Here is a 12,287-nt window from a genome sequence, read left to right as displayed (position 1 = left end):
AATGGCCATTCATACGTGCGGAGGCCTAACACAAGGGACATCTTCCGCGTACCGAACGTGCGGATGGGGCTGCCATTAACCGCGATGAGGGTAGGACCTGTCTTACCCGATGTGGTCTCAAGGTCGGTCGGCGGCACTATACTGACAATGGCTCCCGTGTCCACCAAAAATTCTGTGTCCGTGAATCGATCTCGGACGTAGAGGCGTCGGTTCTGGCCAATCGCAACTGCCCCTATGTACGATCGGCCGAGGCATTTCCCACGAAAGTACAAGGTGAGCGGCAGTTGCGGGATTCTCTACCCCATCGTAGATGAGAATAGCACCAGCCGCGCTTGAGTGGATCTTTTTGGCGGGCTTTTGGAGGACTGGCGGGAGACTCGGCGCCATCTTGATGTCGCTGTGGCGTGGTCGCTGATGTCGAGACCTTGTTGATCGAACCACTTCCCTTCGATTTGGCCGCTATGAGTGCACCAGCTTTTTCTGCATATGCCTCGGGGTCCTTAAAAGAACAATCCGTGAGCAGAAGTCGGACATCTTCGGGAAGCTTCTCTCGGAATGCCTGCTTGAACATGAGGCAATCCGTATGTTCACCGGCTAGCATCATCATCTCGGCCATGAGAACGGACGGCAGTCGATCTCCGAGATCCGGTAGGTGCAGAAGTTTTTTGGCGCGATCATGCCTATGGAACCCGAAGGTTCGTAGTAATAGTGCCTTCATGGCCTCGTACTTCCTTTCCGCAGGAGGATTTACGATGAACCGCATCACTCGTGTGGTCGTCTCCGGCGATAGAGCGCTGACAAGGTAGTAATACTTCGTCGCGTCTGTCGATATGTTTCTTAAATGAAACTGGGCTTCGGTGTGGACAAACCAAGATTGTGGTTGATGTGTCCAAAACGACGGAAGGTGAACGCTTACTGCGCTTAACTCCGGTGTGCCAGGCGCAGCATCCAACAACGGGGCGTCGTGTTCGCTCATGGTCGGTGATCGCCCAGATCACGTCGGGGTCACCAATATGGCGAGTCCGGAAACTTGTTATATTGTAGAAGAAGTTTATTGCGACAGCAATATTCGAATACAAAGGTTTAACAACAAGATAACGGACAACCATCAAAACTCACTGTCTTCCTTGAAGACGTCTCCGAACTAACTCTTTTCGGGCGCCAAAAGCGCACATGACAACGCTGTCCAATCAGCGATGTCGCTCTCTGGACCAATCCCTACGGTCGCGCCCACACGTGACCTCGCTGGCCAATCTGAGGGTTCGACGACCAGGACCATTCTCTATGGTCGCTACAATGGAAGGAATAATCATGCATTCAGAAGGTTTTCAAGAGCTTCGTTGCAATTTCCCTTGTTTACAACCTAGATATATTAAAACACAGAAAAACTCCATTCATCCAACAAGGTCAGGAGGTCGAACTATAGATTTTCCAGACGATCAGTTTCATTTTATTAATACTCCAACTAATTTTTAGATTTAGACTCAGATTAGTTTATTGCCATAGACACAAAGGTGTAATAAAATTCCTTGTCCACATGAACAAAATGGAATTAACAGTACATACAGTAATATGAAATACAACAATAAATACAACAATGAGCACAAAACTGCAGAATGGTGTTTAGTATTGTCATGTGTAGTGAAAAGCATTTATTCACAAAATGCTGGAGTAACTCAGCAGGTCAGGCAGCATCTCAGGAGAGAAACGTCACCCATTCCTTCTCTCCTGAGATGCTGCCTGACCTGCTGAGTTACTCCAGCATTTTGTGAATAAATACCTTTGATTTGTACCAGCATCTGCAGTTATTTTCTTACACTACAGTGAAAAGCATGTGTAGCTTGCTATCCAGTCTAAGAAAAGACACTACACGATTACAATCAAGTGGTCCACAGCGTACAGATGAAGGATGAAGGATACAACATTTAGTCCAATGAGGTAGATGGGTGGTCAGTATCTAGGGTTGCCAACTGTCCCATATTAGCCGGGACATCCCATATTTTGGGCTAAATTGGGTTGTCCCGTACAGTGCTACCAGCAGTGTTCAGGGGTGGACCACCAGGCGCTTGGGGGTTTTCATTTTCCTGGTTAGTTTCCCCCTCCCTCACTCTCCTCTCCCTTGGGGGTGTTTTTAATTTCCACGTTTTAATTATTAAATCTCTTTGGCGTCTCTCAACCTCCCACCCTACCCACACCGCCCCTGTTCGGTCGGAGGCTCGGAGGCAGAGCGCTCATAAATTCCCTGAGCACCGACGCCCCTTAAATCTCCTGAGTGCCAGTCCTCCCCTGCAGGAGCGAACACCTGGCGAATTGTCACAGCAGGTAGCAGCTCTGAGATTTTATCAAGTGGCTCATCAGATCTGTTGCCGTTCGATGTCCATCTCGCCTCCTGCAAGCTTTCCCACAAGTCCCTCCCTCGTCGCTTCCTCCCACTGAAAGGCTAACACGGTTCTCGAGGGGGACTAAATGTTCCCCCTCCCTGCAAAATCTCGCCGTACGCCAGCCTCTTCTTCGGTCCTGATTCCTGAAGCTCGCCTCTTCTGTGTCCACTGCACACTTTCTCCCTCTCTCTCTCTCCAGCCTCAGCTCAGATACCTCGCATACAAAACAGCTGACTCAATCGACCTTACATCAAGATAAACAGGAGAGTAAGTGCACAGGGTAGTGTTAAATACTAACAAGCCAGCTCAGGTGAGCGAGTGTATCTGCTCAACAGAGCAGGTGTCAATTTAAATATACCACAGGAAAGTCATTTTAATGAAACAGTAAAGCATTACCACTTAAATTATCAACGCAACCTCATGCTGCCACGAGGCCAGGCTGGTGAAATACAGTTTCTACTGAATATTCCTTTAATTGTATACAATATTTCCAAAATAGGCCAGTACCAGTCAGAATAAGACATCACGTTTGACACATATATCACAGCCATTATCTGATAAACCAAACTAATACACCTCCTCCAACCTCATCTATTATATTCGTTGTTCCAGATGTCAACTACTCTACATCGGCGAGACCAAACGCAGACTTGGCGATCGTTTCACTCAACACCTTCGCACAGTCCGCCTTAACCAACCTGATTTCCCGGTGGCTGAGTACTTCAACTCCCCCTCCCACTCCCAGTCTGACCATTCTGTCATGGGCCTCCTCCAGTGTCATAGTGAGGCCCACCGGAAATTGCAGGAACCGCACCTCATATTTCGCTTGGGCAGCTTACAGCCCAGCGGTATGAACATTGACTTCTCCAACTTTAGATGGTTCCTCTGTCCCTCTCTTCCCCTCCCCAGTTCTCCCACTGTCTTCCTGTCTCCACCTATATCCTTTCTTTGTCCCGCCTCCCCTGACATCAGTCTGAAGAACGGTTCCGACCCGAAACGTCACCCATTCCTTCTCTCCAGAGATGCTGCCTGACCTGCTGAGTTACTCCAGCATTTTGTGAAACCAAACTAAGATATGGATGAAATCATTCTTTATCGCGAAACCACGTTATATAGTGTAGAAAACTAGATTTTCAAAAGAGTTAAAGAAAAGTTTTGTTACATTAAAAAATGATGCCTTTCAAATCAAAAATCAATCTTCAGTCTACAACATCATCTTAAGTCTTCTCTTCAGTGTGCTGATGTACAACACGTTGTTGCCTCGAATAAATGCATCTCCATATTTGTTCTTGAGCTGACCGTTTACATATTCTTCTGTCTGTTCCAGTGCTATGTTCATATATCCATTCAAACAAGCTAAAACTCCTGGGTAATCCACACCCGAGTTCAGTTTAACCACCACTGGCCTCCCTATGATTTGTTTTAGAAAATCGCTGGGCTTTTGCTTTCAGAGGCTCATTTTGCGTCCTTCAGCCTATGCACGGTCCACTGATGGCTTGACTAGAACGCGGCCGAGGTTGCATAGCAACCCACCTCCCGCCCGGGCAGCCGCCATTTTGGAGCGGGAACATGGGGCCGCTAGCTGGGTGAGGTCACGTGGGGTGCGGGGAGGTCCTGAATTTGGGAGTGAGGAAGATGGCAACCCTATCAGTATCGCACTCTAGCTAGTGAAAGGATGCAAGATTGTTGCGCGAAATCTGGGTGATAAAAAGGATATTAAAGTACAATAATGGAGCAACTGAATGAGATAGAGTTAAGAGGAAGTGGTCTGCTGCAGCACCTCTGGGAAGGCGTGTGAAAGAGATGACTGGCACAAGACTCTGAGAGCAGTATAAGAAAAGCACTTAAGCTATGGTCAACTCTGGCCATCTGGGCTTTCAAGCTCCAGCATCTTCTCCAAGAAAAGCAGATAAGAGAAAATGGAATGCAAGGATGGCAGGGGTCCTTGATGATACTTCCAGCCTTCTTGATGGAACATATTGTGAAGATAGTCTGGATAAAAGAAAGTGAAGGGCCTGTGATAGACTGATCTCTGCTCTTCAGTTTCTGCAGGCTCAAGTGCCCAAGAGAGCAGTTGCCATACCAGGGTGAGATGCTTCCCATCAGAATACTTTCTATAGCGCATCTGTAGCAGTTCGGAGAAAATCGTTGTGGACATGCCGACACACAGAGTAAATACATTGCAACAAAAAAAAAAGTGCTGGAAGAAAAACAGCACGTGTGGAGGGAATACAAAGTTGACGTTTTGAGTTGGGACCCTTCTTCAGACTGATTGCAGTACAGGGATGAAAGCTGGAAAAGAAATGGGGGCTGGACAAAGCCTGGCAAGTGATAGGTGGACACAGGCGAGGGGGGTTTAGGTTAATGGCATGGTTTGACAATGGCCAGAGATGAAAAGGAGACGGAAAAGGAAAAGGGATTTCAGATAAGGAGAGGAGTGAAATGTAATGCCAGAGGGAGTGATATATGTGCAAAGGTAATTGGATGGAGGAGAGGAGAGGAGAGGAGAGGAGAGGAGAGGAGAGGAGAGGAGAGGAGAGGAGAGGACTAGTGGGTGCAAATTGGGCTGGGGGGAGGACCTCAAGAAAAAGAGGGGGAAGAATATTATTTAGAATTGGAGAATTAAAGTTTAATACCATTGGGATGTACGTTACCCAAGTGGAATATGAGGTGCTGTTCCTCACGCTGGCAATGGAGGAGGCCCAGTGCAGGAAGGTCGGCACGGGAAGAGGACATGCAGAGTCCTAGAAACATACAGCATGGAAACAGGCCCTTCATCCCAACTCGTCCATACCGACCAAGAGGCCCCATTCTAAGTTAGTCCCATTGCCCGCATTTGGCACATATTCCTCGAAAACCTCTATTCATTTACCTGTCCAAATGTCTTTTAAATACCGCCGTGATGGCAGCTTCGCCTGGTCTGTCTGTCCTTTTCGTCCTTTTTTTGTTTTTTTTGGTGAGTTTTAAAAGTCTATGTTAATGTTCTCTGGTTTGTTTTATGTGAGGGGTGGAGGAGGGGGTCGGGGGAAACATTTTTTTCAATCTCTTACCTTGCCGGAGATGCAATTGTTTTCCGGATCGTATCTCCAATCGCTCTGCGGCCTAACATCGTGGAGCTGGAGGCCTTGCCTGAAACTGATTTTGAGCCCCCCGCGGAGCGTGGACTTACCATCTGAGCGTGCGATTCCTTGCCTAGATCGGCGCTCCAACCGCGGCCTGCGGACTTTAACATTAAGGAGCTCACAGTCTCGGGTTGAGACCGAAGTCGGGAGCTCCAAAGTGCACGAAGTTCGACAAGCCCCAGCCCGGGGTAGATCGCCCAGCACGGGGGAGCTGATCCCCCCCCCACCCCGATGCAGGAGCTTGATCGCCCCGACGAGGAAGCTCCGCCGCCGGCTATGGGAGTCAAGATTGTCCCGTCAACGTTAGAGGCCCCCGAGATTGAACTTTTCTTTGCCTTCCATCACACTGAGGAATGCGGAGGAGTCACTGTGATGGATGTTCATGTTAAAATGTATTTTGTTTGTACTGTTGATTTTTGTTATGACTGTATGTCAAATGAAATTCCTCATATGTTGCAAAACATACTTGGCTAATAAAGTATGATTGTGACTGATTGTGATTGTGATAAATGTTATTACATTTACCTGCCTCAACTACATAATCTGGCGACTAATCTTCCGTATACCGACTGCCCTCTTTGTGAATAGGTTGCCTCTTAGGTTCCTATTAAAATATTCCCTCTTACCTTAAACTTTGCTCTCAAGTTCTAGATTCCCCAGCACCAGGAAAAAGACTGTGCATTCACTTCACCTATTGCCCGCATGATTCTCCACATCAAGGTATATTATTTTTGGACCACAAGTTATTTGAACACATTTAGCAATCAAATTCTTTGCAAGCTGCAGCTAAACATTGCTGAGTGAGTATTTCTATTCTTGTGGAAAAGATCGTATCAATCTAATCACTGTTAACTTCTTTGAAAGGAGGTTAAATGCATATTAAATAATTTAGCGCTCTTCCAATCCAAATAAAGATATTGTTAAAGTACATCTTGTTGTCAAGTCTCCAGCGCTAATTGTTTTAATTCATTAAACAATTTTAATGAATTTAATTCATTGTTAATCCATAGCTTTCACATAGAGCTCTTCAAAGGTAGTAAGATGTTATTTACGTAGTTCATTAATTCTGTGACCCTCGATCCAGTTAAAGTTTTCTTCTGGAGCTGGTAATTGACAAAAAAGCTATTTCCATCCTTTCTTCTTCCGTTTTTTGTTGGGCTTCAGCTTTGTTAGAGACCTACGCTGGACATTTTTCGGGGATGAATGCCTGGTAGACTTAGCTTTCTTGCCTCGTTTATTGTGCCATTGACGGCAGCTGCTATAGGTTGTGTAGGCTTTTGACTTGGTCATGCTTCCGTTTGAGTTCAAGACGGTTTTAAAGTGAAGAGGATTTACTTTTATAAATGTTTTCAGGTGGTGTATTACATAGGACATGATGCACACAATGATCATCACCATTTTTGGGCATTTTCTTGCCATTTAAGGTGTTAATATATATGCATATTATGATGTATTTCCTATAGTATGAGATCATTGTTTTATGAAGTATTGATGCGACACATGCATTCTTCAGAGCATTGTACATTCCTAAGGGTGTCAAAAAATGAATATCAAGAAAATAGAATTATAGAATACAGCATGGAAATTACCCCTTTGCTTGCCGAGTTCAGGTTTAGGTTAATGTTCACAACTGTCATGTTCACTGAGGTACAATATAAAGCTGTGATTTGCATGCTATCCAATCAATCAGATAATAATATACATAAATACAATCCAGCCGAACTCAAGTACAACCGGTAGAGCAAAGGAAATGTGTAGGAAGGAACTGCAGATGATGGTTTAAACCGAAGGTAGACGCAAAATGCTGGAGTACCTCAGCGGGACAGGCAGCACCACTGGAGAGAAGAAATGGGTGACGTTTCGGGTCGAGAGCCTTCACCAGTCTGAAGAAGGGTCCCGAACCGAAGTCACCCATTCCTCCTCTCCAGAGATGCTCCCTGTCCCGCTGAGCTACTCCAGTATTTTGTGTCTCTCTTAGGTAGAACAAAGGAAAAGAAGAATATGTAGAATATGGTTCTCAGCATTATAAGGCAATAGTTCCATAGACAACGTCCAATATCCACAACAGGGTAGATGTAGGAGCGAATCTTGTGTTGTACCCCTACCCTGAATCTGACTTTACTTGGGGCCCAGCTCAGATACGAATAGACACAAAATAAAACATCTCGTAGAACAGTGGTGAGTTTCTCGAACAAGTCGGATTATTGAAAGCGTTAACAGTGCACATGGAGAAACACTGAGAAAACCCAAAGTTTCTAAGATTCACAGCACCCACAGCATTTTTATATTCCCACAACACAATGGTTACTTGTGGATTCTACATTTTTGAAATGAGTTGTCATTGATCAATATCTCTGTAGCCTTTCATCTTTGTCTTTCCCCAGGTTTATCTTTAAACGTATGCCCCCTAATACATAGAAAACCACTCTGCCATTTATATGACAAATAGGCGCAATAAATGTCAGTACCACCTGATCAGTTTTATTACACTCAGTTTAGTTTCCAACCTACAATTTTTATTTTAACTAAACTAGCTGTTCTGCAGAACCTAAAGACCATGATAAATCTATTTATTGCCTCATTAACATCCATAGGTTCCCTATGTTGGCCATTTTTCCCATCATGCTTCCCCAGTATGTGAGGTCTTGGCTTGAGTAGATTACAAACTACTCATGTTTCTTATAATTTTCAAATTTCCTAACAGCAGTATAGGTGAATCCAACTGTACCCATGCTTATGAAAGGAGCATTCAGGAGCCTGATAATACAGGGGGAGCACCATCAACCATCCACTTTACATTAATCCTACATTAATTCCATTAAAAAAAATAATCATGCATTTATCAATTCCTCACAGATTCACTTGCACACTAGGGGCAATTTACAGGGGCCTATTGACAACCTACATGTCTTTGGGATGTGGGAGAAACGGAAACTCCCAGGGGAAACCCATATGTTCACAAGAATAACATGCAAACTCCACACGGACAGCACCCGATGTCAGGATTGAAACCAGGTCTCTAGTGTGTTTTGAGGCAGTTGCTCTGCCAGCTGCATCACTGCAGCCCAATCATGTGCCTTCAACTATGTTATAATTTTTGTTTATTTAAGAAAATTCTATTGTGAAATATGTTTAATTCAACTGCCAAGGATGAAGCTGCAAAGTATTGATGGTCAAAGATAAAATCTTGAGGGGAATAGATAGGTGAATGCACCAAATCTTTTATCCAGGCAGGGAATCAAAAACAAGAGGACATAGGTTTAAGGTGAGATAGGGCACGGTTTAATAGGAACCTGAGGGGTAACATTTTCAGTCAGCGGATGGTGGGTGTGAAACAAGCTGCCAGAGGAGGTAGTTGAAGCAGGTATTGTAACACCATTTAAAGGACACTTGGACAGGTACATGGATAGGAAAGTTTCAGATAAATGTGGACCAAATACAAGTAATGGAACTAGCTTAGATGAGTCATCTTGGTCAACATGGACTAGTTGGGTCAAAGGATCTATTTTTGTGCTGTGTGACTGAGATCTTTCAACAGTATTGATGCCCCTGTAACACATCAGTCAGGAAGACCCATTCACATGCCCAACACCAGACTTTGTTTACACTCTATTCCAAGCTTTGTTGTGGGAAAAGATTACAAGGCAGACAAGAGGCAAAAATTCAAGGATGTTCCAACTGCTTCCTTGAAGAAATGCAACGTCCACACTGATTCTGATGAGTCTATGACCGATCAGGGTGGTGAAGGAGCATTCAGGATGGTGTGCTCCACCCACCACTAGTGCAGGGCCTCTGCATTTCCAAAGCATGGGCTTGAAGTTCTTATTAAGGCCATGCCTTGAAAGCTCACAGAGGCTGTACATAAGTGGCGCATCGAGTATACCACCTCACAAGCCACCCACTCATCAACCACTACCTGGCCCACCTGTGGAAGCATCTGAAGAACTCTCAAAAGGCTTTTTTTACCACATCAAAACCTACTGTAAATTTCCCCTATTGTGTAGATGGAGTGTTAAAGTCTTGAGGGGAGTTGATGCAAATATGGAGAGAAAGAAAGGGATTAATTAAAGAGGTGATACATAGTTAGAATGGACCTGATGTGTTGAAGAACCTATTTCTCTGTAGAATCTCTCTATGACTTATTTTTCATGGTCACCAATACTTGGGAGAAAGAGAGTTGTTGCTGGGGAAGAAATCCAACAGAACCATGCTGGCCTTGGAGTTCTAGCCAAATGAATAACTAAAGAGTTAGACAGGGCTTTAAACTAAACAAGAGGAGGAAGATGCTGGTGGAGAGAAATCCAAAATACAAGAATGGTAAAGCAGGAAGCAATGCAGGAAAATGCGCTGAGGCTAAATAAATTGTGTCAGAATGTGATAATGCACAACAACAAAAAATCTAACAAATAGGGCCTATGTGTAAAAAAAAAAGACATATCATCCTTGAAACAAAAATGTGTAAGATTGTTAAAGACATAAATCTAAAGGCACCGTAAATTAATGCTCATTAGTTCATGTCATAGGAGCACTATTAGGCCATTCAGTCCAACGAGTCTGCTCCAACATTTGATCATGGCTGATCTATCTATCCCTCCCAACCACATTCTCCTGCCTCCCCCCCCCTCCTCCCATAACCTTTGATACCCGTACTAATCAAGAATTTGTCAATCTCTGCTTTAAAAATACAAAAGGCTTCCACAGATTGGCCACCCTCTGGCTAAAGAAATTCCTCCTCATCTCCTTTCTAAAGGCATGTCCTTTTATTCTGAGGCTGTGCCCTCTGATCTTAGACTCTCCCACTAGTGGAAACTTCCTCTCCACATCCCGCTCAAAGCATTTGTAACATAAGTTCGATGAACTAGATGGAAGTTAGATGGTGGCACTGTGGCGCATGGAAGAGCTGCTGCCTCACCAAAAGGGTAAAAGAGTAATTAAAGGAATTTATGATTAATAAAAGTGTAAGAGAAACTAATGGTACTCAAAGGGCACCGAAAGCCCAAGTCCCCAGTGTCTGATAATCTATATCCCTGATTGGTATTGCCATAGAAACAATGGATTCTTTGATTGTAAATTTTCAAAATTTAGATTTTGGAATCATTCCTACAGATTAGAGAATGGCAAATTTAACAGCACTCTTACAAAAAAGAGCAAGGGAGAAACCAGACAACTACAGACAGATCAACATCATTAGTCAGGAAAATGTTGGGAGTTTATTATAAAGAGTGCAATATCACGCCTGCATTTACTGGGGATTAGGCAAGTACAAGGGAGCCTTACTGAAACATAAAATGCTTACAGGGTTAAATAAATTGGATGTGGGGGAGATTGTTTTCTTGGTTTGACCATCCAGAATATAATGTCATACAGTTAAGGTTGAGATAAGACAGTTAAAGCTGAGATAAGAAGAAATTATTGTACTCAGAGATTGGTAAACCTGGAGAATTCTCTACCTCAGAAGTCAATGGAAGCCAAGTCACTGAAGACCTATAAGAGACAGAAAGAGTGCATTGCCAGACTTAGGAACAGCTCCTTCCCCTCTGTTATCAGGCTTCTGAACGGTCCATCCATAAGCTAGGGTACAGTCTGATTCTCTAACATATTGTGTTCATTGGACTTTGTCTCTGGTACTTTTACACTACAATGCCAACAACCATATTATGCACACTGTATCTTACTCTTCACTCTCCCTATTGTACGTGTGTTTGGTCTGATTGTATTTATGTGCAGTACTATTAGGTTGGATAGCATGCATTGGATAGCACTGTACCTTTGTACACATGACAATAATAAACCTATAAAAAGTATAAATAAATGTATAAATATAATTAATAAACAATAAACATGACAATAATAAACCTAAACCTAAATAAACCTAAACAATATAAATTTCTATATATGATAGGCCTCAGTGGTGGGAGAGAGGATAGGAATATGACATTGGCATAGAGGATCAGCCATGATTGTATTGAATGGTGGATCAGGCTTAAAGGGCTGAATAGCTGATTCCTGCTCCATTCTTATGCTACTCTGTTTCATTTCTTGCTGAGTTCATCACCGCCTTGGTCCAAACATGGACCAAAGAACAGAATTCTAGAGATGGTGAGAGTGATTGCCTTTGATATCAAGGCAGCATTTTACAATGTCCTTTTTCATCTCACATACTTCAACTTTGTAGACAAGATTATCAATAACAATAGCTTTCTGGATGTCAACGTACACTAAATCAACTGTATAATCCTCGTCAACTTTATATATTAATTTAGTTTAGAGATATAGCATGGAAACGGGGCCCCTTCAGCCCACTGAGTCCACGCTGACCATCAATCACTCATACACTAGTCCTACACATTAGGGGTGAGTTACAGAAACCAATTAACCTACAAACCTCACCTTTTTGGAATGTGGGAGAAAACCAGAGCACCTGAAGAAAACCAACGCAGTCAGAGGAAGAACATACAAACTGGACACAGACAGCACCCGTAGTCAGGATCTAACCTGGGTCTCTGGTGCTGTGAGACAGCAGTTCTACTGCTGCGCCACTCAGTCACACATACTCATTAGCTAATTAAATATTTTATCAAATCTTCCCTTTAATCATATTTGCCCTTCACAATTCCATGCTGTCTTGCCTAATTTACCAATTTTCCTCTCGTTGACTATCAATACTGTTGGATTAATGTTTTAAAAGTTTTGCCATGCTAGGTTTATCTTTACTCCATTTTTTGAACAAGGGAGTAATGTTCTCATTTCCAGTTACGTGGCACCTTTCCAAATCCAAAGAGCT

General features: G+C 43.6%; 1 protein-coding gene and 1 pseudogene across 1 annotated transcript in view; one reads left to right on the top strand and one right to left on the bottom strand.

The window, feature by feature from the left end:
* trpn1 (transient receptor potential cation channel, subfamily N, member 1) overlaps positions 1-12,287 on the top strand; it is a 174,669-nt gene that overhangs the window by 39,352 nt on the left and 123,030 nt on the right. The window lies entirely within an intron of this gene.
* LOC144592533 (U6 snRNA-associated Sm-like protein LSm6 pseudogene) lies at positions 3,586-3,840 on the bottom strand (annotated as a pseudogene).

The sequence above is a fragment of the Rhinoraja longicauda genome, chromosome 4, assembly GCF_053455715.1.
Source record: "Rhinoraja longicauda isolate Sanriku21f chromosome 4, sRhiLon1.1, whole genome shotgun sequence".
NCBI classification, from domain to species: Eukaryota; Metazoa; Chordata; class Chondrichthyes; order Rajiformes; family Arhynchobatidae; genus Rhinoraja; species Rhinoraja longicauda.
This window is presented reverse-complemented; position numbering and strand designations above follow the sequence as displayed.